The sequence below is a fragment of the Mustela nigripes genome, chromosome X, assembly GCF_022355385.1.
Source record: "Mustela nigripes isolate SB6536 chromosome X, MUSNIG.SB6536, whole genome shotgun sequence".
NCBI classification, from domain to species: domain Eukaryota; kingdom Metazoa; phylum Chordata; class Mammalia; order Carnivora; family Mustelidae; genus Mustela; species Mustela nigripes.
In genome coordinates, this window is record NC_081575.1 from 112,174,445 (window position 1) to 112,199,233 (window position 24,789).

At 40.1% G+C, this 24,789-nt stretch overlaps 1 long non-coding RNA gene and 1 pseudogene across 1 annotated transcript in view; both read left to right on the top strand.

Annotated features, from left to right (window-relative positions):
- Positions 1 to 254: 254 nt before the first annotated feature.
- Positions 255 to 405, top strand: LOC132008006 (U4 spliceosomal RNA; annotated as a pseudogene).
- Positions 406 to 4,210: 3,805 nt separating this feature from the next.
- LOC132007267 (uncharacterized) overlaps positions 4,211 to 24,789 on the top strand; it is a 28,197-nt gene continuing 7,618 nt past the window's right edge. Inside the window, exons 1-2 of the long non-coding RNA XR_009401289.1 lie at positions 4,211 to 4,699; positions 24,594 to 24,725. This is a non-coding gene — a long non-coding RNA (uncharacterized LOC132007267). The remainder of the gene's footprint in view (positions 4,700 to 24,593; positions 24,726 to 24,789) is intronic.

Below are 24,789 nucleotides of genomic sequence, written 5' to 3' on the forward strand. Positions count from 1 at the left end.
TGAGTCAGGAGAAAGAAGAAAAAAACATATGATCTCATTTATATGGATAATCAAAAAAAACCTCAAGCTCACAGATACAGAGAACAGATTGGTGGTTGCCAGAGTCAACCACCTACCCCGGGTGGGCAAAATGGGTGAAGGGAATCAAAAGGTACAAACGTGCAGGGATAATATAAGTAAGTCCATGATGTCATGTACAACATGGTTGACGACAGTTAACAATACTGCATCGCGTATTTAAAAGTGGCTAAAAAAGCTTTGTGCAGTGGTCGTATCGTAGCCAATGAGGTTTATCTGAGGTGCGATTACTGCTAATTAAAAGAATAGATCTTAAAAATTCTTATCACACACACACAAAAATGGTAACTGCGTGGTGATGGATATTAACTAAACTTATGGTGATCATTTCACAATATATACAAATAACGAATCATTATGTTATACTCCTGACACTAATATAATGTTATATGCCAGTTATATCTCAATTTTTAAAAGGGAAAAAAAAAGTAAGGAAATGCCACACTCCCCATCTGGGATTATAATGAGCTGATGACTATAGAAGGGTCTCTCAGCTATAAAATAACCATGATCACAATTATCGTCACTAGAATTCTTTCAGTTTGTCGGCATTGGGTGACTCTTTCAGAATGCTATTTTCGGAGCAGAAGAGATAAGGCTGGAAGGTTGGAAAGTTCAAACACAGATTGAGGACTTTGATTTCATATGTTCTGGGCACTGTGGAGAGTGCAAGGGTTAAAAAGTGACTAAGCAGTCATGACCCCTGCCCTTCACAAGTCATAGTGCTCAAAATTTAACTGCCCTGTCACTTAAAAGAAGCTTAAAAACCCAATTAACTTCCTCACCCATTTTTTCATTGTAAATTAAATATCCGTAATATCTGAATCTTACCAATGCATTCTAAATATGAACATTTAAAAGTACCCAACAGGGGTACCTGGCTGGCTCAGTTAAAAGAGTGTGCAACTCTTGATCTCAGGGTTGTGAGTTCCAGCCCCACGTTGGGTGTAGAGATTACTTAAAAGTAAAATCTTTAAGGGGCGCCTGGGTGGCTCAGTTGGTTAAGGGTCTGCCTTCAGCTCGGGTCCTGATCCCAGGGTGCTGGGATGGAGCCTGGAGTCGGGCGCCCCACTCTGCGGCAGTCTGCTTCTCCCTCTCCCTCTGCCCCTCCTCCCTGCTCGTGCTCTCTCTTTCTTTCAAATGAATAAAATCTTTTTAAAAAAATCTTTTTTTATTTTAAATATTTTATTTATTTATCAGAGGGAGAGAGGGAGAGCGAGCGAGCACAGGCAGACAGAATGGCAGGCAGAGGCAGAGGGAGAAGCAGGCTCCCTGCCGAGCAGGGAGCCCGATATGGGACTCGATCCCAGGACGCTGGGATCATGACCTGAGCCGAAGGCAGCTGCTTAACCAACTGAGCCACCCAGGCGTCCCTTAAAAAATCTTTTGAATAAATAAAGTGTCCAACAGAATCTAATACCATTTGATACCTACCATCATCCATTTTTTAAAATACAGACATTTTACAGTATTTCCTTTTTTCCTCAATCTCATATTTCCAGTCCACTTCTCCTATAGAATTTTATCTTAATAAAGTTTATTTTTATGTTTGAAAGATCCTGTCATCCTGTACCACCCACCCACACACACACACGTACTTTTTGAACTCCAGTTCATCTTTTTCACCAAAGTCTAGCTGAGGCATGGTACTGTTGGGTTCAAATTCTAGCTCTATTGAATAATAGTTGTGTATTTAGGTAACTTATTTAACCTCTATGAACTTCAGTTATCTCTTCCATAATATTGGGATATTAATGTTGCCTATTGTATGTTAAGTTGTTGCAAGGAATAAATGAATCAGTATATTAAAATACTTAGTTCAGTGCCCAGTGTATAGTAAACATTTAATAAAGGATGGCAAAGTATTAATCTACTACACATAATACCTCTCCACTCAGCATATAAGAGAGTCACCCAGTGGAACATTTTTCATACATACTAGATCCATGATATTTTGGCCAACCCTTCTTTTTTATTGAAGAATAACTGACACACAATATTGTATTAGTTCTAAGTGTACAACATAGTGATTCGATATTTACATACATGAGGAAATAAATGGTCACCACAATAAGCCTAGTTACCATCTGCTGCTTTGCAAAATTGTTACAATATTATTCATTATATTTCTGTGTCTTATTTATTTTATAACTGGAAGGGTGTACCTCTTAATCCCCTTCACTTATTTTGTCCATCCAGCCCTACATCTTTATTCTTAGAATCCCTAACACAAACTAGCAGCTTGCCAAGGATTCTTTTTCCAAAAGTACTTCAACATTTGATGAATGAGCAAATCACTAATTTCCTCCTGTCTGCCCATTGCCACGACAAACTGCCAAAGTTTTAAATGTAAAAACAGCAGAAACCAGAGTTTTCTTGACCATTTTAAGGAGTTATGAGGAAATGATAAACTATCATGTATGCTTTTCCCTCCATAGCTCTTTGAAAATCACATGGTAACTTTAAGTTACTTTATGATGATTTATGGCTAATCTTTTTGGGCCCATCATGGAGTCCAAAGCAGGGTCCAAACCCACCAGTGCAAGATCAGGAGTCAGATACCCAACCGACTGAGCCACCAAGGATGGTTAATCCTTAATCAAAAGTCACCTCTGCATGTGATCCATGTGGTCTGCGTTTGGGTAATCCTATTAACTTAGAGTAGCTTTTTAAATGAACCTTTGCTAGTAACAGGGATCATCTCTTTGGTTTCCTTAGGAACATACTCAAGGAAAATGAATGCATCTGATGAAAAGAAAACCAGACTGGCCAGGCTGTGGAGCACATGGAATTCTCATATAGGGCTGGTGGGAGTATAATAGGGAAAACTTTTGGTAGTTCCTTATAAAGTTAAAATCCACCTGTCCTATGACCAAGCAATTCCACACTTCGGTATTTACTCAAAAGGAAACAAAACTATATGTCCCCTGAAAATCTGCGCAAGAATATTTATTCTGCTTTATTCATACTAGCCAAAACTCAAACATCCAACAACAAGAGAGTGAGTAAACAGTTTGTGGTCTATGTGTATAATGGATTTCAACTCAGCAACAAAGCAGGATGAACCACTGATACACACAACCACGTGGATGAATCTTGAAAACATTATGTTAAATGACAGAAGCCAGATATAAGTAAGTACATAACACAGAGGTCCATTTCTATGAAGACCTAGGATCTGTGTTCAGAGAAATCAGAAGAGTGGTTACCTATGGAGAGGGGACTTTGATCGTAAAGGATGACAAAGAACTTCATGGGATGTGGAAATGTTCTATGTCTTGAATGGGGCAGGAGGTATACGGGGGTACATCTTTGTTAAAAACCCATCGAACACTATACTTACTATCTGTGCGTTTCATTAGAGGTAAATTATACTTAGGGAAAAAAAAAGTGTTGAGAAAAAGAAGAAAACACAGCAGCATCCAAACTTACCACTGTAAGGGATCTTAAAGATCATTTCACCTTAATTTCCTCCATTCTGATGCCAGAAAATTCTATACAACAGCCCAAGTAGATGACCGCTAAACTTCAACTAGAGAAAACACAAAATCATCGCCCAGTTTTTTCCACTTTCCGGCCTCCCCAGCTGAATCACATTGTGGGCTTATACTGGGCTTGTGGCTTTAACTAGTTCTTGCCCCGGTGGGCTAGGACTTCTCCAGTGAACTCAGCCCTGGGCGCTCTCACCCAGCTGTTGGCCTTAGCACAGTACTTCCCCTAAGCAACATTTCTTCTAAAGAGAAGCCGCCTATGGTCCTTAGCGTCGTCATTACGAGTAGATTATCTTAGACAATTTTGGACAATTTGGGGTGAAATTTTCCCAAGATCCTTGAAAAATTAGTCTCCGATAAATACATTCTACAACTTCCCCAGGCAGGAACTGCAGTACAATGCAAGGGCAGGAAAGCAGGCGCGGATCTCGGTTGCCTACGTCTCTTGTGTAGGAAGCCTTATAATTAGGCTGTCATACTTGAAACCGGGCTTGGGAACACAGCACAAAGCGTGACTGATGTGGATGTTTTCCTTCCTATCTCTTGCGACATCACAGCACCAAGCTGTACCGGGACGGCGGCTGCGGGGGAGGAGGCAGAGCGGAGACCTCCTCCTGCCTGGACCTCAGGGTCCAGGAAAGTCCAACAATGCCAGGAAGGAAGGTGGGGGAGCACTGCCATCCACAAGGGAAGAAAAGAAAGAGAGAGAGAGAAGAAGAAGAATACAGATACACTCCTAGGAAATAATGCAATTTCATCAACTCTCTCCTTCAGAAATATGAAATGTTTCGCTTTTTCAATTTTCCTCTTTTTTTGTTTTGTTTTCAAATAAGGTGGCAAAAACTTCACTGGGTACACGCAAATAGATATTCAAATCTCAAGTTATAAGACTGTGGCGCCACCGGGTGAGGAGGAGAAAGAGGAAGTGGTTCAAGTCGTCGCAACCCAGCGATGAGGGAGCCACGGACAGGCGGGGAAGCTCTGCACAGGTGCACGCCCCTCCCGCTAACATGAGACCAGCTGCCCCGTACTAGAAGCTCGCTGTTTGCCACCTGCTATGCCAAGCGCCTCACGGGACACTGTCTTACAAGTCCTGTTATTACACCCATTTGATAGGAGAAGTATCTCAAGTAAGTTTGGGACCTTTCTGCCTGCCCGCGGCCGCGGGGCAAACAATAAAAGGGATCAAGAGGGTGGTTAAAAATTACAAGCTCTACTGAAAAGAGCACAAAAGGGCTCTACTGTTTTCGTTTTAATCATTTTTCTGGGTTTCTGTTAAGTTAGAAGAATTATCGAATGATCGTTTATTTTAAATTCAAAACTGACACAGACTGTTAGCGTTAACTGAACCCAAAGTAAGGAGGAAAAAACAGCCCGCAGGCAGGCGAATCAGCGAGTGGAGGTCTTTGTTATGCATTATTGTATCCCCAGTGCCCCTGCCTGATTACCAAGTCCGGGTCATTCCCGGCAGCCCTGCCTAGACTCACTGTCTCTCATCAGCAACTAAGTGTTCTTGCTATTTACCTCTGGTTCTTCCAGATTTGCTAAAAGCAGTCGGAAAGACTTTCGCACTGAGTGTTATTTTTAAGATTCTTTCTCAAAGGCCCAATATTTCTCCATAAAGATTCTGACTTAGGAAAGTCAGTGTCAGGGTTTCTCAAAGTATATTTTAAATGCGGAAAACGTGACTCTCCTGCAAATACCAAGTGAGCACGAATCACAGGCTTATTTATCTCATGAAATCAGAGAACAGCAAAGTAGTAAAGCTGGTTCGAAGGAGAATTCGAGAGACTCAGTATATACAGGCTCCGAAAGAAGGAATGAGGGAGTAAGAGTACTAAATTAGATGTAAAAGGAATGTCCTACAGAGCAACAAAAATGTAGTCTTTGGGGTTATGTATTTTACTGGACAGAAATGATTTACCTCTCAGCCAGATGAAAAAAAAAAAAGTTCAAGTTATCACATTACATCTCAGTGGCAAGGTTCGAATCAAGAGTAAACGGTAAATCAAATAATTTTTTTAAAATTTTATTTATTTATTTGACAGAGAGAAATCACAAATAGATAGAGAGGCAGGCAGAGAGAGAGAGGGAAGCAGGTTCCCCGCCAAGCAGAGAGCCCGATGCGGGACTCGATCCCAGGACTCTGAGATCATGACCTGAGCCGAAGGCAGCGGCCCAACCCACTGAGCCACCCAGGCGCCCGGTAAATCAAATAAAGGTATGCTTTTTGCTTCCCTCTGGAATGAAATAATCCTGGGATGAGCCTGTTGGGAGAAGCTCCCATATGTCAAGGACACACAGTCATCCCTTTGCCTTATGTCCAAGTTTTAGATAATTTTTCCAAGCATATTTTATTTTATATCTACAATATATTTATTGTAGATATATATAAATATATATATAATAAAATTTATTTTATATCTACAGTACTTTTATTCATTAGCAATAGGCATAGAATTTCAGTTCCAGTCTTCCAGATTCCCATGAGTAAAAGTATTCTTGGGAGAACCGACTTTGGTTTATGACTGTGGACTTAGAACCCAGTTCCTGGCAATGAACTTATTCTAGATGGTGTCGGGTAGACTCACTCCAATCCCGTGACTCCGTCATCAAATTCGGTACTAACTGAATCCCAGTCTAATTCCAAGCTCCCTCCCTTCGCTTTTCTGCCACCGAATCCAAAGACTGAAGGACACAGTGAAAAGCTACAGCCGAATGTCTCTAGAGGGAGGATAAGGTCTACCTTCGAGTCAGCCTGCCTTAAGCTCCTCTGTGTTCACTGTCGACGGCCTGTCATCTGTTCTTCTTGAAAGGACAATTGACCTTGGGGGCTGTGGAAGGTTGTACATTCAGTTTCTGCTCACATAGTGCCTTCTCTTAATTCACCTCACTGCCTAAGCAGGTTTGTGTGGCTCAGAAATACTTCACGGAGGGGCCATGCTTGACTTGGCCCTTGGAATATGTGTAGGACTTGGAAGCATGGAGAGAAGAGTTGAGGGCATTCCATGTAGGAATAACAAGGTGACCAAAGGCATAGAGTGAGGACAAGAATGCAGTTACTGGGGCTTGACTAGAACCACGGTTTGGGGATGTGAGAATTAAGAGTGACAAGCAGAGGGGCACCTGGGTGGCTCCGTGGGTTAAAGCCTCTGCCTTTGGCTCAGGTCATGATCCCGGGGTCCTGGGATCAAGTCCCACATGGGGCTCCTTACTCAGCAGGGAGCCTGCTTCTCCGTCCCCGTCTCCCTGCGGCTCCCACTGCTTATTCTCTCTCCCACTCTCTCTCTCTCTGACAAATAAATAAATAAATAAAATCTCTAAAAAAAAAACAAAAAGGAGTGACAAGCAAGGAGTTTGGGTTATATGACGTAAGTAGAAGATAACATTTGTCAAGTACCTAATGTGTCAGGCACTTTTGAGACTCATTTTGCAATGCCAATTTCAAATATTATTCCTTATTCCCCAAGTCAACATGTTAGAGAGAGGCAGGGTGTCTGGGCAGCTAGTCGGTTATGCGTCTGCTTTGGCTCAGGTCATGGAGTCCCGCATAGGCTCCCTGTTCAGCGGGGAGTCTGCTTCTCCCTCTGCCCTTCAACCCACTTGTACTTTCGCTCTTAATCTCTCAAATAAATAAAATATTTAAAAAATAATAATAAAATAAAATATAGAGGCAGAGTATTCCTTCTCCTAACATTACATGCCTTCCATTTTCCTTATCAATAAGCTACCAAATTTTTCTAGAAAATCTGGCCTGAGAGTAGCGTAAGCTGAAAACTAAACACACCTACTCTCCGATTGTTTGGGTGTTCTGTGACAGGTCATGCCCCAAACTGATGTAGCCGTCACAATACTCGCAATCCTAGCTAATGTTTAGTGAGCAATTATTATGTGCCAGGCATATTGTACACAATTTATGTGCATTGTCCCCTTCAATCCCCAAGACAACCCTATGTGGTAAGCACTACAATTTGTTTCCATTTTGTAGAAAAGGAGTTTGTGGCTTGAAGAGATAAGCAACAAACACAAGGTCACAGAGTTGGTAAGTGGTGGCGTGAGGATCTGGATCCAGGCCTCTGACTCCACAGGGAAGAGAAATCTAGAAAGGAAAGCCTGCTGCGATGACCACATGACTGTGGCTCTTCCAGAAGGTCACTTTGAGTGCACATCTCTCCCACTGCAATGCGCCAGCTTACCTCCACCCTCCCAGTCTGGCCAGAAGCCAAGAGCCGTCATGCAGATGAAACTAACTAAAATACTAAACTAACGACAGCGTTATGAAAGGCAGACTGGCTCTGTCGAGTGTGGCTGTGAGAAAGTGAGTAAAGGAATGAAGAGACAAGAAAAGGAGAATGGACACAGAGTTTAGGCTCGGGTTCTAGAACGAGACTTCCTGAGTTCAAATCCTGCCTTCATGACTTACTAGCAGTGTGACCTTGAGCAAGTTACTCAACCTCTCTGTGCTTTAGTCACCCCACGTGTAAAATGGAAATAGAGAGACACCCCGCCTGAAGGTCCTTATAAGGATTAAAAGAGTAAATATTTGTAAAGCATGCAGAAAAGTGGCCGGCATGTATTAAGTACCTAAGAAACGAACTGAATGAGGGAAAGTGCAGGTGGGCCCACCATAGTCCTTCATGGCTAGAGCCACACTGAAATGTTTAAAAGTGGGATAAGAAATAGAGAGATAGACCAGAGGCTAGATTAGCAACTCCTCTTCGAGTAAACACTTAGGGTTTCAAAGGCAGTTGGCCAACACCAGAGGTAGCAATTGGCACATGTTGGAAGTAGGTGTAATTAACTTGCTTTGGTTCTAGCAAAGCTGCCCTGACACATATCATAGCGTGTGCCTTTAAGTTCAGTAACAGAAAAGCTTGTGAGTACAAGGGTTCAATAACGAGTGCTGAACATCTTCTGAAAGTAATTCAATTTTCCTAGTGGGTGATCCAATCATCGTGCTGAATAAAAATCGCCAGTCAGCCACCTAAGACAATATTTCCCAGGAATAGGAATTATCCCTATTTGGATTACATACCACTAGTATGTAACCTACCAAAAGTATGTAGTGGCAGTCAAAATCGCTGACTCATGTATGTCTCAGTAAGTAACTGCAGAGAGACAAGACTGGTAGGCTGAGTTTTGCCACCTTAACCAGATTCTCCTTTTTTTTTTTTTTTTTTTTTTCCTCCTGAAGATTTTTGCCTTCTGCACCAGCTAGATCATGCCCTTTCCCTGCCAGGACCCTTTTTCTGCAAGCCTCAGTGTAGCATCATGTTATCAAGAAACAGACCTAATGGCACATAATGACTTGTGTACCTGGGTGCACATTTGAGTCCCTTAACTGTGTCTTAAAAAAGCATGTGTCCTCAGACAGCCTGCATAGTTGCTCTGCTGCTGTTATTTATCTTTTATTTCCTTTTCAATGGCTGCTCTGCTTTTCTTCATTAATTCCTTTCTTCTCGGATCATTGCTAAACGCCAGTCTTCCCAGCCATGCAATGAAATAGGCTCTAACAGGTGTAGCTGTTGTAGAATACTGGAGAAAGCAGGTAGAGAGAAACCGAATTCTTTTTAGTTCTGTGACGTTTGTCTAGCTTCCATCTGACATTTAACTGTTGTACTAAACAAGCAAAATACTCTAGCGACATTTGAAGTTTAAAGAACTATTAACAATAATTTATCAAGTTATTCTTCTTCTCCTAAAACACGTATTTTGCTGTTAAAAATTTTTTCTACATCTCTCAATGTGATAGTCTTATATCTTAGAGCCAAAATCTTCTTCAGTTTCTCTAGTTTTGAAATGTATCAACTCACAAATTAAGGCAGATTCATTTTTCAGACTGGTTACCTATTAGAAATGTATCCAATTCTTCTTCAAATTTCTTTAGATTTTCCCCCTTCCTTCAATGGGTAGCATAGTTTCTTCCTGTTGAGTGTTCTCATTTCTCCTCAACACACATAAAACACAAAGGTTCTAAAGAGAAAGCATTTAGTCTGATTATAAGCAAAGGATCCCAACAGGAAATTAGGTATAATTTCGTGTTACTACTGATAAACACCAAGGTGTTGCTTGTCTTTTTTTTTTTTTTTTTAAGATTTTATTTATTTATTTGACCGACAGAGTTCACAAGTAGGCAGAGAGTCAGGCAGAAAGAGAGGAGGAAGCAGGCTCCTGGCTGAGCAGGGAGCCTGATGCAGGACTTGATCCCAGGACCTGGGATCATGACCTGAGCAGAAGGCAGAGGCTTAACCCACTGAGCCACCTGGGCGCCCCTGTTGCTTGTCTTTTGTTAAGGGATTATTTGCATCTTCTGCTTTAAAGAAAAAGAAAAGAAATTGTTTTTCAATACCATGCTGCTGATTCACCATCAATACATGCATATTGTCCTGCCAAACAGTTGCTTGGTCCCATTTCTGATAAAGATATACAGATGTGCCTGTTAGCTGGCTGACATCAGAGGAGCAGCCTGTGTCCATTTGCTGTCTTCAAGAAAAGATAAGTGATCTATAAAGCTTTCTAGCATAGAACATTTGCCTTATCTAATAGGTAGCCTTAACTCAGTGATTCTCAGTCCTCGATTTTTCAATCTTCCTCTTTTTTTCCAACTGCTTCAAGGTGTGTTGGGAAAGCTTTTAAGGAATTGGGAAATGAAATTAACTTTGGTTCAACTTACACTTGGTTGAATGTGTTCATTTTGAAGGTAGTGCATCCATTAAATTAAATTAAAATATAGTAGAAAATTAAAAGATAGGGGGAAAAATCTTATCTTTTCCTCTGTAGTAGAAATAGGTACTGATTTATTAAAGGTCTTGCAGACTAAAAATAAACAAAACAAAAAACAAACTGGAAATACATGTGATTTGGTATTGAAAGTTCTAACACCATTCTACCCTCTGTGGACTATAATCCTGAAAACTGAGACATGCTGTTATAATCACAGGACTAACTGGGAGCAATGAGCCTACAATGAGATTGCAATTGTCAAAAAATAATCAGAAACAGGAGAAGGTTTTTAGGGGTCCCTGGGTGGCTCAGACAGTTGAGCGGTTGAGCATCTGCCTTCAGCTCAGGTCATGATCCTGGGGTTCTAGGATCAAGCCCTGCATCAGGCTCCAGGGAGCCTGCTTCTCCCTCTCCCTCTGCTGCTCCCCCTGCTTGTGCTGACTCTCTGTCAATTAAATAAATGAATTCTTTTTTTTCTCAAAGATTTTTTAAAAAATTTATTTATTTGAGAGAGGGAGCAGAGCATGGGAGAGAAAGAACATGAGTGGGGGGGAGAAGGGCAGAGGGAGAGGGAGAAGCAGACTCCCAACTGAGCAGGAAGCCCCACATGGGGCTCAATACCAGGACCCCAGGCCATGACCTGAGCTGAAGGTAGACACCCAACCGACTGAGCCACCCGGGAACCCCAAATACATAAAATCTTAAAAAAGAAAAAAAAAAGGCTTTTAGTATTAAATAATATTCTAAATGTTAAATATCAGAACAATAGACAGGCATGGTAGGTCTCCTTAAGTCCCCCAGGTTCCAATATAAATGTGGACTTGCCTTAGTTTCAAGGGGTCTTTGCTTTTACCCAGAGATGTAAAAATGCCAAGATTAAACAATCACTTTTATCTCGATCATATATGATAGCAAATACTCCTAAGGCTTACCTACAGACCTAAGGTATATATTACTCACAGATGAAACAGACTTACCATAGCATCCCCTGGTGCCCCTGAGTTAAAAGAAAAATATATATACATGTATATATGATATATACGAATATATACATCTCCTAAGAAGAACCTGGTTTCTGCTAAATTTTGCTTTTTGTAAGATTTCATCCTACTAATTCTCAAATCAACACTTCTACTAAATAATTATTTTCTAGCCTCTTCCAGTGAATATCTGGATGTATTAAGAGGAAATATGGGTTTTGCACAACTAAAAAACTGGCATTTTCAATCAAATAAAAGGTGATACAATTTTCATTAGTTATTATTTTCAAAATGCTCAATATTTGTGTGAACTCAGCAAGGATCTTAAGCCAAAATAAGGCAATTACATAGCCAACAAATATAAGCTCAGCAGGGTTTCATCAGGGGCTCATAATGGCTTTAGAAATGTGATTCAGGCCTCATATATCCAAACAGCACCTGACAGATGACCGTCAAATTCACAATGGACAAGCATTCTTTCCACCACTCCCATCTAGAAACAGAGTCCATTTTGCCTCCCCCACCCCGGCCCTCCCGGATATGTACTGGGCTGGAAGTCCTTTACCAACATAATAACAGAATATAGAAGAAATGATGCTGTACCCATTCCAGACTTAAGCCTTTAAGACACTTGGCAGCTTGGTTCTCTCTCGAAAGCTAGCTACCATGTATGAAGTATGACCACGCTGAGCCTGTCATGCTCTGATAATCCCCGGCCACATGGAGAAACTCCAAAGGATAAGATACTATATAAAAAGGGGGACCGATGAGCCTCAAGGTATCACATACCAGATGTGTGAATGAAGAAGCTCTCTTGGGAGGGGGTTCTCTCTCCTACATCCCCCTTCCCCACCTCCACTCCTTCCTGCCTCATTGGCTGGACACACAAAGTACAATGGAGCTGTCCTGCTAAGCCCTTGCAGAATTCCTGACCCATAAAATCATCATCAAAATAAAATGGTTGTTTTAAAACTCTAAGTCTTACAGTGGTTTGCTAAAACAAATGGATAAACTAAGAGTTATTACTGAAAGCTCAGCTGTAAATTAACCTTTAAAGCGAGGGGCAATTATGTACAAATTGGATTTTTTTTCCTGTGGACTAGTAAATTAATATTAGAAGAATTATTGCTTCTTTGGCGTAATTTAACTTCACTTTTCCTTATGTCCTCTAATCTAGTAAATGAAGACACTAGATTTTAGCCCCTAGCAGAGAACACATTATCAGAGCTCTGCTGCAGGGCAGGCTGGCAGCAGCACTGGAAAGAAAAGCAGTAGCCCCAAGAGCCCAACTAGGTTTCATTGACAAAAGGAAGAGGGCACGTTGAATTGTCAGAATTATGCAACTTCAGAGATGGCCTCAGGAAAAACCCACCTGTGGAAGATTGGCAGAGAGAGCCATTGATTTGTTTAATGATACTGAGTATTGACCTTGTGCTAGAAATCTGGAGACACACACCAAAAAAGTCCCCTTCCGCCATCAAGGAGTTTGTTTACGTGCTAGGTGAAGAGACATGCAGGTAGACAATTACATTACTATGGGATAAATCCAAAATCCAAAGTGTGGACCCACGGAAGCAGGATGAAAGAAGAGCCTGGTGTCCCTTAAATTAGTCTGAATGAGAGGAAGTTGCCAAGGTTCAGCTGGTTTTGATCTACAAATATGGTTACTTCAGTTTCACCTACTACTTTGGTCTATCTAGGACACAGCACGAACAGGGAGAATACTGGACAATAGGGTTGGAAAGATAAACAGGGCCATTTCAGACTCAAAAACAAAACCCAAGTCTCCTTGATGTCAAGCTAATTCGACTGCTTTTTAAACTGGAGGAGACATTAAGTCTTTTAAGAAGAATAAAAGTAGGAAACTCGGAAAGACCACCCTTTATTGTGGCTCACTTAAAACAAAACAAAACAAAGACTCTCCAACTTTTAGAGAGATATTCTCAAATATTCACAAATGAAATGATACAATGTCTGTAATCTTCCTCAAAATAAGGGCAGCGATTGGGGAAGTTGATGGAAGTAGAAATGAAACAAGATTGGCAATGAGTCTGATCGTTGCTTAAGCTGAGGCAGTGGGTACATGGAGTTCATTAGACATGCTGTCTTCTTTTGTGTATGTTTTTAACTTGCCATAATAAAAAATAAAAACACAGGAAAGAAAAATATAAAAAGAAGGAGGGAAATAAGAAAAAAGAAAGAAAATGCCCTTGTTGCAGTGTGGATCAATTTTGTGTGTGTTGGGGGTTGTATTAGTTCCCTAGGGCTGCCATAAAAAAATTCGTCTAAACTTCATATTTTAAAACAACACACATCTATTCTCTCACAGTTCCCGAAGGCCACAAGTCCAAAACCAAGGTACCAGTAGGGCCACACTCACTGCGGAAGCTTGAGGAAAGAACCCTTCTGGGCTTCTTCTAGCTCCCAATGGCTCCAAGTGTTCCTTGGCTTGTGGACACATCACTCCACTCTCTGCCTCTGTCTCACAGCATCTTTCCCTCTGTTTTTGTGCTCTCTTCTCTTCTTACAAGGATACCAGTCATTAGATTTAGGGCCCGCTTCAAATCTAGTATGAGGTTATCTCAAGATCCTCAACCGTATTTCCAAATAAGGTCACATTCTGAGGTTCCAGATGGACATGCATGGGGGGGGGGCACATTTCAACCCATGACAGGGGTATGCATTGGAAGTAAAAACTGAAACTGGAGATGGGAGGGAAAATTAGAAAACCAGTGAGTAATAATGTTCAGAAATAAGGAAAGCCAGAACTAAGGCGTTACCTGTGGGGGTTCAGTTGGGTTTTACATGCAGATACATATATCATAGTTGCTAATATGGACAGTAAGTTAATGATTGATGTAAGTTCATAAAGCAGCAGGAGGCCAAAGGGAACCTAAACTTGACTGGGGGAGGGCGTTAGTTAGAGAAGGCTTCGGAGGAATCATCAAGTGCTGACCAGCAGAGGACGAGGCTTCACTCCAGAGAAGAGCCAGAATAAGGACATGGAAGGGGAAGTCAGTGCAATGCCATGTGGAGAAAACGGTAAACAGTTTGGTGTTGCTGGAGTGTTAAATGTAAGGCAAGGAGAAGCAAAAAGCAGAACCTAAAGCAGTAGGCAGGGGCTAGATCAAGGACAACTATGAAAGCCATCTCAATGAATCGGTCCTTTACTTGCTGGTTTTCTGGAGCCATTTCAGGGTTTAAGCAGGGGAGTGGCATGAACTACATTTTCCTCTTACAACGACTTGCCTGGCAAATAGAATTAAGGGTAGATTGGAGGCAGAGAGCTTTATTAGGATGTATTTGTGGTCCAGGCAAGAGATGATTGGGGCCTGACCTAGGGCAGCCATCATAGATTCAGAAAGGAGGGTGTGGGATCAAGAAATAAAAGCAGCAGGATGTGGCGATTCATGGGACACTGGGGATTAGAGTAAGGGAAGAATCAAGGCTATCAGCCAGAATGGGATTATTGGTGATACTGATGTCAACCACTGAAACAGAGAACACAGGAGCAGGTTTGTAGTACAGATGATCATGAGTTTGTTTTATAATACTTTGAGTTTGTGGTCCCTGTGGTACATGCAGGGGAATTAGCCAGAAGGCAGGTATAAATACAAGAGTGTGAAATTTGAAGGAACGATAAAGTTAGAGATACAGATATTAATGCATCAGGATACTAAAGGGTTGGCAAAACTGTGGAAGTAGCTAAGATTCCCAAGGTAGAAATTTAGAAGGAAAATGGGCTAAGGATGGAATTTAATAGTCAACAGAGGCTTATATAAAGACAATATCCAATAAACGTGGTGCCACAGGGTGCCTGCATGATTCCGTTGGTTAAGCAACTGCCTTCAGCTCAGGTCATGATCCCAGGGTCCTAGGATCAAGCCCTTGGGCTCCCTGCTCAGTGGGGAGTCTGCTTATCCTCCTCTGCCACTCCCTCTGCTTGTACTCTCCTGCTCTTCCTCTGGCAAATAAATAAAGAAAATCTTTTAAAAAATAAATAAATAAAGATGGCACCACAAGTAAATGGGAAAAGGAAAGCTGTTTAATAGATGACACTGAGAAAAAGTGGCTCACTGATGAAGAAAAATAGAACAGTACTAATATACATACAAAGATTGATAAACAAACATGAAATGTTCAACTATAAACTCAATAGATGAAAAAGTAAGAGGAAATCTTTGTGAATGAAGAGTAGAGAGCTTCTTCAATAAAACCTCAAAATCATAAGCCATAAGACAAAACAAGTTGATTAATTTCATTTAAGGTATCTGTTCAATGAAGAACAGCATCAATGACCAAATGGCAAAATGGAAGATATGTGCAATATCGAACACTGAGAAGAAAGGAATAGTCGAATTTTCAAGAAACTCCTAAAAATGAATTATAAAAAGGAAACAACTTATAAAAATAAAAAACCAAGGGCCAAAAAACAATAGGAAGAGATGTATAAACCCATTAGTAACCAGAGAAATGTGAATCAGTAGGACAATGCTCTACGGCTTCACAATCACCAGCAACAATAAAGAAGCTAGATAATGCCTAGAAAAGTAGGATCCAGGGATCCACATACACCACCATGGAGTGACCTGGTGAACCTGTTCTCTATGGCCACCCCAAAGAATTTTGCTGAACTGTACAACTTAGTCAACTTGTATAAGACTACTCAACTACTCAAGAGTGTTACAAAGTGAATACTATTTGACCCATACATTACTCTTCCTGAATAATTCTGTGGGGGAAATAAGAGCCTTACAAGTGTTAAAAGTTGTTATTCAAGAACAGTCACTATAGGGATGCCTGGGCAGCTCAGTCTATTAAGCATCTACCTTCAGCGAGGACCTTGATCCTGGGGGTCCTGGGACGTAGCCCTGCATCAAGCCCTGCATAGGGCTCTTTGCCCAGTGGGGAGCCTGCTTCTCCCTCACCCTCTGCCTGCTGCTCCCCCTGCTTGTGCTTTCTCTTTCTCTGTCAAATGAAAAAAAAAAAAAGAGCAGTCACTATAGTATTATTTATACTTAAAAAATGGTAAAGCCTTAAATGTCCATCAATGCGCACCTGTTAATTATAAAGTACATTCAGCTTGACAGCAAAAGCACAACTTAGGGGATTAAAAAAAGCAATTTGACCAGTCCAGATTCCCACATTTTAGTTTTAATTCCCACATTTTTATGTTGTAGTTCTATCTGGGAACAGTCATCAAACTTTTTCTATAAAGGAAAAGAAAATACATATTTTAATGCTTTGCAGGCATATATCTCTATCACAAGTACTCATTGTACTGTGAAAACAGCCACATATACTATATAAATAAATGGACATTTATTTCCAATCAAACTTTATTTATAAAAACGGGTAGCAGGCTGGATCTGACCCATGGCTATTGTTTGTCTATCCTTGTTGTTAGAAGAGAAGGCAATCTTCTTATGTTCTGGCTCTACAATGTTAGTCTTGAGAAACATTTCTATCCTATTTCATCTTATTACTATGTGAATTAAATAGCATATGTGAATGTAAATTAGTCACAAAATGATATAAAAATATAGCCTGCTTTTATCATTTCCAAGTGTTTCTATCATTACATTTATTTCACTCCAGTCTTGAGACCTGCCTCTGAAGGTAGGTGTTTGATAGGCATTTATCTGTCTGAGAAGCATGTTAAACATTCCCAAATCATTCTACCCAATGCCAGTCTTTGTTCACAGTCTGCAGCCATGAATTTAATCAAAGTCTTATCTAAAAGTCATCCAAAAAAAAAAAAAAAAAAAAAAAAAAAAAGTTACCCTGTTCAGATCATTCCTGGATTATTCCCATTTTTATAATTTGTAGAGTGATGCGGTCACACACAACTTATGCATAGAAAGACCTCATGTTTGGTATGGAGGAGAAAAAATAATTTTCTCTCTACCCTCCAGGTTCTTTGCTGAGATCCCCTATAATAAAAGACAGATTAACAAGAGAAAAACAAACAGAAGTTTAATACCATATATACTTCCTGTATATATGGGAGAGACCCAGAAAAACTCAGTAACTCCCCAGAATGGCTCAAATACCACTTTAAACATCACCTCCAGCTACAGACAAAGGGAGGGGGAAGCTGGTCTCATGAGGTGACCAGGCAAAGGACAGTGGACAAGGGTAAGGTCATTATGCAGATCTAAATCTTTGCCTTCTCCATTGAAGACTATCTAGAGGTCCCTGGGTGGCTCAGTCCTTAAGCATCTGCCTTTGGCTCACGTCATGATCCCAGGGTCCTGGGGTGGGCCCGCATCTGGCTCCCTGCTCATTGGGAAGCCTGCTTCTCCCTCTCCCACTCCCCCTGCTTCTCCCTCTCCCACTCCCCCTGCTTGTATTCCCTCTCTCACTGTCTCTCTCTTTCTGTCAAATAAATAAAAGCTTTAAAAAGAAAAAAAAGTTTCTAGAGATTTGGTCATCTTCCTTTTCCTGGCGCAGGCAGAGAGATATGCTTACAAATGGAAATTTACCCTATGAAGGTAAATGTATCTTACAAATGGGTAACTTTTACTCAGTTGCAGGGCTTTTCCTGTATTTTTTTGTTTACTGAAAATATTCAGCTGAAGATAATCTTTATGCCAAAGAGGCATATTTGTGGGTGGCAAATTCTGCACCCCTCACTGGTTTAATGTTCTGTCTTTAAATTCTTAATTTTTGAACAAGGGACCCTGCCTTTTCACAAATTGTGTAGCTAGTCCTACTCTTACACACCATGAAGAAAAATTAACTTCCCATTCCACATTTATAACACCTTCAAGCCACAAAATGTTTGATGATAAGAAAACTTAAATGACCTCTATTCGTATGGATAGCTCCACAGAAATGTTTCCTATAATCTTTTATCTCTTGAGTCTAGTCCACCTCAACAAAAAGAAGGAAAGCTCTTTAAATTATGTTAGACTTATGGAATGCCCCCAAACTGGCAGAAATAAAATAACAGATTACAGTTGCTTAGCTAGAAATATGAAAGGTTATTTTTATCTTCTTACTGGAGATATAAAAATACTTGATCCATAAAGGTGATCTCAATAAATAGTTTTTCCCGTTATGATAGTATTGAGAATTTTTTTTTAATTTTTTAAAGTTTTTTTTTATTTATTTGTTTGACAGATAGAGATCACAGGTAGGCAGAGAGAGAGAGAGAGAGAGAGAGAGAGAGAGAGGAGGAAGCAGGTTCCCTGCTGAGCAGAGAGCCTGATGTGGGGCTCGATCCCAGGACCCTGGGACCATGACCTGAGCCGAAGGCAGAGGCTTTAACCCACTGAGCCACCCAGGCACCTTGATAGTATTGAGAATTTAAAATCAAGTCATAATTATATACTATTTGCATAGTTATAAATAACATAGTTTGTGGTCAAAATGCAAATACATACTGTTAAAGTACTAAATTAAACTCTTCTTAGGAATTCACTTTGCTATTCATATAGAAAACAAAAGGGTTCTGGTTTGAACGTGAGGGACAACAAAATGTATATAGGGGTTCGGGACAGATCCCCCCCCAGAATGTGCCGCTTTGACATGTGCGTTACTTTGAGCTGAAGGCCCTTGAGACCCTACAGGCTCAAGAGAAACTTTTGTCCTCTCTTTACCACAGAGAAGCAGCAGACTGGGGGTCTTTTCCAGAATAAGGGTCATTAAGAGAGATAAATTTTATCAGAGTGACCCATCTGTATGATAGGGCAAACACCTAATTACCAAACATCTGCTCTCATCACCCTGTGAAGTGCCTTCTTTTCCTCTGAAATCCCAGACCCCAACCCCCTTCTCCTTATTTCAGAATGGTGTACATACCTCATTTTGCCTGTCTTTGGAATTTCCATCTAGGTGGATTCCCCATACCTATACCTATTAAATTGGATATTTCTCCTGTTATCTGTCCCATGTCAATTTGTTTCTTGGTCCAGCTAGAAGGACCTTTGAAGAGACAGGAATTCTTGCTTTTCAACATACGTAACCCTAAAACATGCCAGTTTGGTACATGGATTATATTGAGTTTAAGGCAATCGACACACAGAAGACTCAAGAAATCTTTACCTCTCCCTTAACTACCTAAAAGAATTTAGATAGGGGGCCTGCCCCGGAAAGAGAGTTACAACCAGAGATAACTTTCTTTTTTATCTGAAAGAACTGTATGGCAGGGCAAACATCTAATTAACAAACATCTGCTCTTCTTATCAATCTGTGAATTATCCTCCCCCCCCCTTTGAAGCCCCAGGCTCCCATGCCATTCTTTAGCTCAGATGACTAAGCCTCATTCTAAGCCTGAACTGACTGACTTGTCCTTGGGTCTCACGCTCTTATGGGGCTCCCATACATACACAATTGGTTTTTCTCCTGTTAATCAGTTATACATCAGTTTACCAGACAAAGAACCTAGAAAGGTAAAGGAAAAAATTTTCTTCTCCAACAAACGCTTCAGTATTACACGGACAGTGTCTGGCACACATCAGTTGATTGTGTTTGCCCAGAAAGTGTGAACAATGACTGCCTCTAGCTGCTAGTGGGACACAGACATTGCCTAAGAGTAGCAGCAAGGTTTCAGTGGTCTGCCTTTGGTTTCGAAATCACACTGACCAGTTTCCAGCACTCTACAATGAGGTATTTAAAAGTAAACAGAGAACTGCATTGTTTCTTTTAAAGGGAGGGCTACTTTTTGATTTATTTATAATGGGGATAAAGTACCCTTTCTTCAAAGAAAGCACATTTAGATACAATGAACCCATCCACTTTTTGTAAGTAACTTACAAGTCAAGGGAAGAAAAAACAAATATGGCTTGAGTAGTGCTTTATTCATAAGGAAAGTTGTTTAAAATTAAGTTTCTATAGTTAGGTAAGCCAATATTTGCTGGTGAGGTAGCCCCAGAAATTTCAACCCAAGATTCACTCTGGGCTATTTATTAGAAGAATGACCTAACCTAATTACAGACACTGTATACAAATATGCACATATGCATAAATGGACATATATATATATTTAGACACATTCATAAAATATATACACACATATGCTCACACATAGTAGCTGTGAATTTTTTAATTTTTCCTGACCATATTATATAAAAAGCATTTCTCAGTTATGGCTGTTTCTTTACAATTTATAATATTCCCACTGCTTGCCATATGAATATCCATAAGTAGCATTTTTTTTAAAAAGGATTTTCTTTATATTTTTGACACACAGAGAGAAAGAGCACAAGCAGGGGAAGCAGCAGAGGCAGAGGGAGAAGCAGGCTCTCTGCTGGACAGGGAGCCCAATGTGGGGCTCCATCCCAGGACCCCGGGATCATGACCTGAGCTGAGGGCAGCCTTCCCCTTAAGTAGCATTTCTAAAATTTATTCCAGATTTTTTAACCATTTACTTGAAAATGTTAATTTCTTTGTGAAAGCATAAATAGTGTCCATTTAACTAATTAAAAGACGTAGCTGACAAAAAGTAGTTAGTCTAGAATTTCCTTTTGTATAGCTTTGGATATGGAGGAAGACTGTCAGCAAATGGATTTAAATCAGTCTGTCTTGAAAATTTAAAACTTTAGAAAACATTGGAGCCTTCAGACCTTGAGATGGATTCATCCCATCATTTATTTCAGAAATCCAAGTTTCTATGTATCTCACGGTTGGACATCCTAGTGATAGAACTTTTATCTTTCAGGGAAAAAGCTAATAAAAATGAATAGTTTTTATCCTGAGTCTCTGACCTGAGCAGGGAGTCTCTGCTTTCTGAAAAGTCATTTTTATCTGGCATTTTCTTATCTAAACTTTCCATTAACATCTACCATGTACAGTGTTCATTATAAAGACATGTAGCTTCTCAGTCTTCAAAAAAAATTTTTTTTTTAATTTTACTGTGTCACCTGTTTAGTATTTTATGGATTTTAGGCTTTGAAAATTACTATTCCATGTATGATATATCAGAATTCTTAATAATGTAGCATACATTTGCTAATCATCCCAGATAATAACTGAGTGTTGTATTCCCATAAGAAATTACACAAGACAGAACTCATTTCCATCATTTATGATCAAGGGTAAGTTACATAGGCTTTTTACTCTGGCTCAAAATTAATTTTAGTGGATGGGGAGCTGATCCATTTCCTTATTTTTTAATTAAAATTTTATTTATTTATTTGAGAGAGAGAGAGCAGGAGCAGAGGGGACAGGCAGAGGACGAGGGAGAAGCAGACTCCCTGTGGAGCAGGGAGCCCAATGCGGAACTCAATCCCAGGACCCTGAGATCATGACCTGAGCCAAAGGCAGATGCTTAGCTGACTGAGCCACTCAGGTGCCCTGATCCATTTCTTTAAATATAGTTTTAACTTATACATACTACAGAGTCTATATGAAGAAAACTTTAAAACTCTACTGTAAAGCACAAAAAAGGAGAGAGAATTGGAGTCAACTTAAAAATATATGTTTTTTTGCAATGGAAAGACTCAATATCTTAAAAAAATCAATTCTCGACTACTTCTATCAGAAATCAAAGCATGATAAAATGACTATAATGAAAATGTTTGATTCTGGCACTTAGAAAGATAGATCAAGGTAACAAAATAGAATATGGAAATAGAGTAAAATAATTCAGGGATTTACTAAATCATAGAAGTAACATTTTATATCAGCAGAGAGACTATGTATTAGTCAATAAATATTAGAACAGGGCGCCTGGGTGGCTTAGTGGGTTAAAGCCTCTGCCTTCGGCTCAGGTGGTGATCCCAGGGTCCTAGGATCGAGCCCCTCATCGCAAAATAAAAATGGCAATTGGGCCCCTCTTGCAGGGAGCCTGCTTCCTCCTCTCCCTCTCTCTGCCTGCCTCTCTGCCTACTTGTGATCTCTGTCTGTCAAATAAATAAGTACATAAATCTTTAAAAATAAATAAATATTAGAACAACAAGATACCTGTCTGGGGGGGGGGGGGGATAAAATGAATTCCTTTCTCACTCCCCACATCAAAATAAATCTAAGATATATTAAAGATTTAAATTTAATAAAAATGAAAACAAATATACAGAAAACTCAAAGTTGTCTTTTTAAAAAGCATAATCTTGAGTAGGAGTGGATTTTCTAATTAAGATGCAAAACCCTGATGTCAAATAACAGTGGCCCTTAACCTTGGCCGCACTCAGCTGAGGTTCTTGTAAAAACTTTCAATTCTTGAACTCCCCCTCAGACAAAATGATGCAAACCTCTGGGGATGGGGCCCAAATCTTTGTTTTTGCTTTGTTTTTTGTTTGGTTGATTGATTAATATTTTTTAATGCTCTATGGGTGATTCTGATGCATGGTTAGACTTGAGAAAACTGTCACAAAATAAAACCTTTGAATTACCCCCACTCTGGAAACTATTTCAGATATTCTTTGCCAAGAGGGGCCCAACTGCCATTTTTATTTTGCAGCTGCCACCTTCCTCTCTCAGAGGCTTGCTGCTTTCGTGGCCTTCTCCCACAAACAAAAGGACAGATCTTTTCCATTCTCAGAATGCTGAAAATCTTTCAAGCGTCCCTCAGTAGGGCTGATGGCAGAAAACAGAATGCATGCTTAAACTGGGTAGTTTGAGAAAGGTTTAATAAGGAGTTTGCATAGAGATGGAACCATTCATATCTTGGTTGTTGTGGGGATTTCATGAGAATCTACAAATATGATAGAATTTTGTAGGACTATATTAAAAAAAAAAATCAGTACTTGAAAACTGATGTACTCCCAGTAAGGTCTATAGTCCAGTCAATAGTATGATACCAATGTAAATTTCCTTATTTTGATACTCTTTCCTTTGCAAGATGTTATCTTTGGGGGAAGCTGGGGGGGGGGGGAGGTGCACAGAGTCTCTCTGTACTATTTCTGCAAGTTCTTGTGAGTCTATAATTTTTCCAAAATAAAGAGTTAAAAAGACAGACCGTACATAAGGATGTAAGTGAGGAGCAGGAAAATCACACAAGGGATGCTGTAGCAACCAGAACTGAACATTTGGGCCCAGTTTCCCACTCCCAGGCCTGAAAAAACAAAAGGAGTCATTGGGAGTGGGCGTGGGGAGGAGGGGGAGAGAGAGAGAGAGAATGAATGAACATAAGCTGTATGAAAAGGGCTATCAGACAGGTGCTGTGACCTTGAGACAAGGGACGTCAAGTGGGCTAAGACATGGTTTTCATTGAAACTGGGCCCTGGTTCATTGTCTGACATTGATCAAAATTAGTCCGAGGGCATGAGAAGAATTGTAAAGTTTGGAATAGCCACTGGAAGGAAATTTATGAAGCAGGGTACGATTTTACGAGGAGTCAATCTCGGAAGAGTGAATAATTACCAAACACATTTGTTATCATATTTTAAGCAGTAATAAATCTCACAAGCCTTATATGACTGTATTAGTTGGGAATCTTCAGGGAAACCGACTCAATACGATATATGCATGTATAGAAAGATGTATTACAAGGAATTGGCTCATGTGATTATAGAGGCTGAGAAGTCCTAAGACCTATAGCTGGCAAACCGGAGACCAATGTCTAGTTCCAGTCTGAGTTTGAAGGCCTGAGAACTAGTAGAGCTGATGATGTAAATTCTAGTCTGAAAGCTGGCATTCTCAAGAGCAAAAAAAAACTGGATGTTTTAACTCAAGTCCAAAGGCTAGAAGGAACTTCCCAGCTCAAAACAGTCAGAGTCCCCTCTTACTTGTGTGAGAGTCAGCCTCTTTGCTCTATTCAGACCTTCATCTGATTAGATGAGGCCCACTCATATATGAAGCATAATCTGTTTCAGTCAGTCTGTCAATTCATACGTTAATCTCATCAAGAAATCTCTTCACAGATACACCCAAATATCTGGGCACCCTGTGGCCCAAACTGACACATACAATTAACCATCACAATTATGGAAATGCAAATTTTTCTTACCAAGGAGTAACTCATCCGAATCGATAGTTGAATGTCCCATTACTTTGTTTCACTCATAGTGAGATACTATGAATAATAAAACCCTTGAATATGGTCACTGAAAGAGCCTGATGATAATTTTTTTTTCATTCACTCAGGCCAGCCATCCTTTCTGCAGGAGCAAAAAATTAATTGAATTCAAATATATTTTGCTTTGAGTAATAACTTGGAGATGTGCTCACTGGTCTCAGAGGCTCATCTATATTTTCAGTTGGGCCCAGTAGGAGTATACTCATACGTGCATATTATATTCCAACAGCAATCAGCCTGATATAAACCACACAGAGTTCTAAATCCAAGAAGTGGTGACTCAGAAAGGTAACACTCTGGGCACTTATATTGCTTATGCTTTTGTAAACCAAATGTTACTTAATTTTTTTTTTTTTTTAGAAGAGTTGGTACCTGACCTTGAATCTGATTGTGCATGCCACAAACTACAACCAAGATATGACTTGACACAACTGCCACTTTTGCACTCAAGGGACTATGGACTTCCTCCTGGATCCTCCATCACCAGGGAAGGTAAACTGAGACCACAAACTTAAGGTATCTTTGGTACCCAAAAAAAAAAAAAAAAAAAAAAAAA